General features: G+C 35.1%; 1 non-coding gene across 1 annotated transcript; it reads right to left on the bottom strand.

Annotated features, from left to right (window-relative positions):
* Window positions 1-4,959: 4,959 nt before the first annotated feature.
* On the bottom strand, window positions 4,960-5,065 carry LOC131905394 (U6 spliceosomal RNA). Its single transcript, XR_009377913.1, has one exon. It is a non-coding gene; the product is annotated as a U6 spliceosomal RNA (small nuclear RNA).
* Window positions 5,066-5,630: the final 565 nt, after the last annotated feature.

Genomic DNA, 5,630 nt, shown 5'->3' with positions numbered 1-5,630 from the left:
GTAAAAAGTATGGATTTAATGAGAGCCGAAATGTTAATTTATAAATACATTTCTACTTTTTCATAAGATATTTGTGTTTTATACAAAGCACAAACTGATATGACTGTGGTAGCTAACTTTTCAATTTCATGTATGTGAAACCTAAATAAAATAATCAGACAAGACCCAACCATTCCATTCTTAAAACATAAAGTGCTTGGAATGGTTAGCTTAGACAAGATTTGCTGAAAGTGCAAAGGGTTCTGGTGAGAACGGAAAGTTAAATAGAATGAAATGTATCCCTAATGCAATTTCTTTAATTATATTCTTCTATTAAAATAAGGTATAAGTGTTCTAAAGTTAAATTTGCTTTAAGTTTTACATTTCTTTTATTCATTTATCTATTGAAGTGTGTGTGTGTGTGTGTGTGTGTGTGTGTTTGTATATACATGTATCAAAGCATCCATTGAAGATAAGATGACAACTTGAACAAGTCATATCTCTCTTTACACCATTTGAACTCAGGTCTTTGAGTTTGGAGGAAAGCAACCTTACCTGGTCAGCCATTTCACTTGCCTGCAATACTAAAATTCTAATGCTGATTTTTTTCTATTGTTTACTTTAATTTATGTTCAAATACTCATTTTATACATAAATTCATTAAATGTAGTCTTATAAAGGACAAGTCTGTCTCACACAAAGTTACTATACATACATACACATGTGTGTGTGTGTATATATATATATATATATATATATATATATATATATATGCACATGCATATATATGTCAATATACATCTGAGATTCTGGCTAGAGAGATTGTTCAGTAGTTCAAGGTGCTTGCCACTGAGGCTAATGACCTGATTTCAACCCTGAGAAGCCACATGGTGCAAGAGAAAAACAACTTCCAAAGGCTGTCTTCTGATACACATCTGTATTGCAGACCACACACACACACACACACACACAGAGAGAGAGAGAGAGAGAGAGAGAGAGAGAGAGAGAGAGAGAGAGAGAGAGAGAATACAATCAACATGTAAGAATATTAAATTAATTATCATAACTGGATTTCTTATGTTTAAGAATCTGGAAGAAATTTCAATGAGTAGGCACATGATGAATGCCATACCAAATTTATAGAATGAAAAACATAATTTATAGGAGGAAGAGTAGAGTAGACACAGCAAAAAGAAAACACTACAAAAATAAGCATATATCAATAGTAATCATCCAAATTTTGATATACTGTAAATCTGTACTTGACATAACCAGTACAGCAGTCTAATTGTATCTATATGACCATGACCTACAGAAGACATGTGTTAGATTTGGCTTCAGTAGGATCTGTAGCTAAAGTTTTCCTGCCTGGCCCACGGTCAGGGCAAATCTCTCTCACCTGCCAGTTCCACAGCCACTCAGACCCAACCAAGTAAACACAGAGACTTATATTGGTTACAAACTGTATGGCCGTGGCAGGCTTCTTGCTAACTGTTCTTACAGCTTAAATTAATCCATTTTTATAAATCTATACTTTGCCACATGGCTCGTGGCTTACCGGCATCTTCACAAGCTGTTTCTCATCGTGGCGCTGGCAGTGTCTCTCTGCCTCAGCCTTCCACTTTATTCTCCTCCTTGTCCCGCCTATATTTCCTGCCTAGCCACTGGCCAATCAGTGATTTATTTATTGACCAATCAGCAACACACTTGACATACAGACCATCCCACAGCACTTCCCCTTTTAGGATCAAGACATTTCACTACAGTATTCAGTTTCAAAGTTTGGAGATAGTATGTATTGATGCATAAAGGACTCTGTGGTAGCTATTCAAAAAATTTAAAACTAAGGTTTCCACATCATCTGGTATTACTACTTCTATGTATATATCCAAAAGAACACAATAAAATGATTGTACTTATATTCATAGCAGGCAACATTTTTCATAGTGGATAAATCCAGAGCCCACACAAGTATCTACTGAGGATTAAGAAGGTAAGAAAATGGAGTAGACATATGTGGAAATATTATGCAAAATTAAAAATTTAGGGAATGAATGAGTCTTGAGAATAATGTGCTGATTAAAGAATATCAGTCCTAGAAAGACAAGTGCTAGGTAGTTTTACTTACAAGAAGCACTCCAAGTGTTAACTCATACCTACAGAAAGAATGGCAGTTGAGTAAGGTCAGGAGGAGAGGGATCAGGCGGGGTTACTGTGGAGAAATACAAACTGTCAGTTTTTTATGCTGTAAGGATCTGTGTGAACAGATGGCAGCGATGAAGACAAAGCACTGTGAACATGTTTTTCACCACTGAACCATGTTTGAAAACTGTCATGATGGTAAAGTTATGTCACAATATCTTCCCACCATTAAAATTTGGAAAAAATTCAAAACACACAGTCTCCATCCCTTGTGCATCTAATGGCTTAGTAGAGGCTGGGAGAAGGGATAAGCAAAGGCAAGCAGCAGTTCTTTGGAGAAGAAGCCTGGAAGCTTGGGACTTGACATTTGTCTGACCTATGTCTCCTGCTATACTGTGTGAGTTTTTGTTTTTGTTTTGTTTTGTTTTCTATTAAAGACTTCAATAAATGTTTTCTATGAACATGTTTTTAATTATATAACACTGTAATTATAGGAAAATGTGTAAAGTTTTATTGTGGGAGAAGTAGGCTGATGGAAATTTTAAGATGAAGGGGTGCTAAGTGATTGGTGCTCCATTGTACAGGAAAAAATTCAAGAGGAAATGTGTTCGTGCAGTGTAGTACTGCACATCTGTAATCACAGCATTTCAGAGGTTCAGGCAGGGAAATGTTAGTTTTAGGCCAGCCTGGGAGAAATAAGACTCTGTCTCAAAAACCAATCAGCAACATCAAAAGTGTGTGTGTGTGTGTGTGTGTGTGTGTGTGTGTGTGTGTGTGTGTGCATTTATCTATACGGCATAGATCATTTACCCTGGCATCAGATGAACTGTGTCCATTTCCAAATACTGAGCAGCTTACTAGAGTTTTCTGTACTATAATTTCATTCTTATTAAAATAAAACCCTGGCAAATACTAATACCAGGTAAATATGTGGCATTGATTTGATTTCATTTTTATTCATATGCTCATAAATCTTATTTTATCTTATTTGATCAGGTTTAATAATTAATAATAGTTTCTACATTTTTGATGAAGCTATTTTTTACAGTATTAAAACAAGAAAAAATATTAACTGTGTTACAGTAAATAGAGTATTTTTATTTCCAAATCCTTCTCTTCCTATAGTTATTTTCCCAGAGATAAGCATTCATCTATAAAAACATTTTATTTGTTGAAAGGTCTACAAAGTGTTGGCAAATGCTCTAATACATTGAATGATTAGTTTTTATCTTAGTAATGAATAAAGTGCATTTAAAATAAAGTTGTGGAAGAGAGTCTGAAACAAACAAGAAAAGAAAATTGAGCAGTTTACTAGAGAGAACAATGCCACATAGGATTAAATAAATCTCTTTTTAAATTGCTATGTAGACTTGGAATCATGCAGTGTGTTGTGGATAGCTGTGGAAGGAGGGGAAAGAGACAGAGTAATTTATAATAACGTATTATCCAGTTTTTGAGTACTAGTAAGTCATTGCCACCTGCTTCACTAGCTCAAAGGCTTATCAATACACACCAAGTGCTTAGTAAACTCACAATAAATTTAATATTGCCTTTTAATTTCAATTATAAAGAGGTCAATATTCTTTACATTTTAAAATATTCTGTCTTCAGAACACACTTTGAAAGTGAAAAATGTTGATTACTAAAGACATAACTTATTAAAGAACATATTTGGAGAGAATTTTTATAAGCTTTATTTCTGCCAAGAACTGTAAAGACTGTGAGATTTTACTCTAACAGTTTGACTGCTACCTTGATGCTGATGGAAGACATAAGACTCTCTGTTGGTCAGAGACCAAGCCCTTTATCACTCATGCTGCAGTGAATAGTGTGAGCCCTCACTTGGTGTGTTTGTTCAGTCTTCAGACAAAGCCCTATGGCACCTCAGTAAAGAATTCTATCAGCAGGTTCAGTTTAAACACTTGTGTTATTCTTATGTAAAACCCTTTCTTAGAATTGGGAATACTGATTAAAGAGGTATGTATACTCCATGTATAAATACTTACTAAAAAGGCATGCATGCATCTTCACACCAAAACACATGTACTCATTTATTCAAAAAGCCAATGATAGTAGGCAAATGAAGATATATCATAATGAATACCTAGTAAGGAAATTTAATTGTTGAGCAGATAACAAAACAGATACATTTATGTTCATTTAGGCAAGTGCTTAGAAAAAGTGTTTAGAGAACTTCTGACTTCAGCTCTGACAAGTAGAGTGGTAAATGGTCATCACTTCTGTCTTTAAAATAAAGAAATAGTTAACCAAACTCAAAATCAAATTTTCCTTTACTCCTAAAGAAAATGGACTTACAAACAAAACCACCATCTCAAAAACAAGAGAGAGAGAGAGAGAGACAGACAGACAGACAGACAGAGACAGAGAGACAGAGAGAGACAGAGAGAAATAGAGAGACAGAGAGACAGAGAGAGATACAGGCAGACAAAGACAAACAGAGATAGACTGACTCTGAATATGAGTCATAGCAAAGACTGATCAGCTTTTATGAGCAGAAACTTCTGGAGTTACAATCTGGTGGACACACCGTGTAGTAAGTTACATGGAATAATTGCTTAAAGCTGACTATAGTATGATAAGTGTGAGACCTGTTGACCAGTCAGTTGAACCCCATTGTTTTTAAGATTTCTCCTTTAGTAACCTTAACAAGTTTTCAAGATGCCTATTTATGAAAATTTCCCATGTTTTAGGCAGAAAAGAAAAAAAGGGGTGAGTTTTTTTAATTTGACTAGAGCAATCTCCTTAGAAAAGCCCCAAATAATGATTGCAAGGCTTTAGATAGCAGTGTGAAAGGCAATTAGTCAATCTAGCCTCTTCTAGTTTTTTTTTTAATAATATGGAATATGTTTCATCCTCCTGCAGGAGCCATGCCTGTCTTCTCTATATCATTCCAGTTTAGTATATGTACTTCCAAAACGAGCACTTCTTCTAGGTTTTTCTACCTCACTTAGAAGAGGGAAAAAATGTGAAATGCATTTCGAGTCAGTCTATGGACCCACAAAAAGTGTGACATTTAATCAAAAGACCATGCAAGTTCTCAAATTTTACAACCCATCAACAGAATAGATTGAAAACTATGATCTAATTTTATGCTGTATACAAGAAATCTATTTAAATGTAAAGACATAGAAAGCAAAGTAATTGTATAGAGAAAATGTAACTGTAACATCAGTAAGAACTCAGGATCAAGAGAGTGATTTCAGGCAGAAAACTTCACAGCAAGGGAACTTATAAAAGAAGGACATTGTATAAGTCTAGTTCTACAAACGTGCATTGCAACCCTTAACATGTAGGGCCAAACCATGAAAACACAGAGTAAACTAAAATGTACATTACTAAGCAAAAGAAGCCCCTGGAAGTAGCAACATGTTCCATGACACACTTAGAGGACACACTGACAAGAGGAAGCAGTGGAGGAAATGAAATCACTGCTGTGCAGATCTTGGTGGAGAGGCTCATGGAGGAAGGGAAGCATGCATAGGAGTTGC

This window comes from Peromyscus eremicus, chromosome 2 (genome assembly GCF_949786415.1).
Source record: "Peromyscus eremicus chromosome 2, PerEre_H2_v1, whole genome shotgun sequence".
In the NCBI taxonomy this organism is placed as follows: Eukaryota; Metazoa; Chordata; class Mammalia; order Rodentia; family Cricetidae; genus Peromyscus; species Peromyscus eremicus.
Note: the sequence above shows the minus strand (reverse complement) of the source record. Positions and strands in the feature narration are given on the sequence as shown.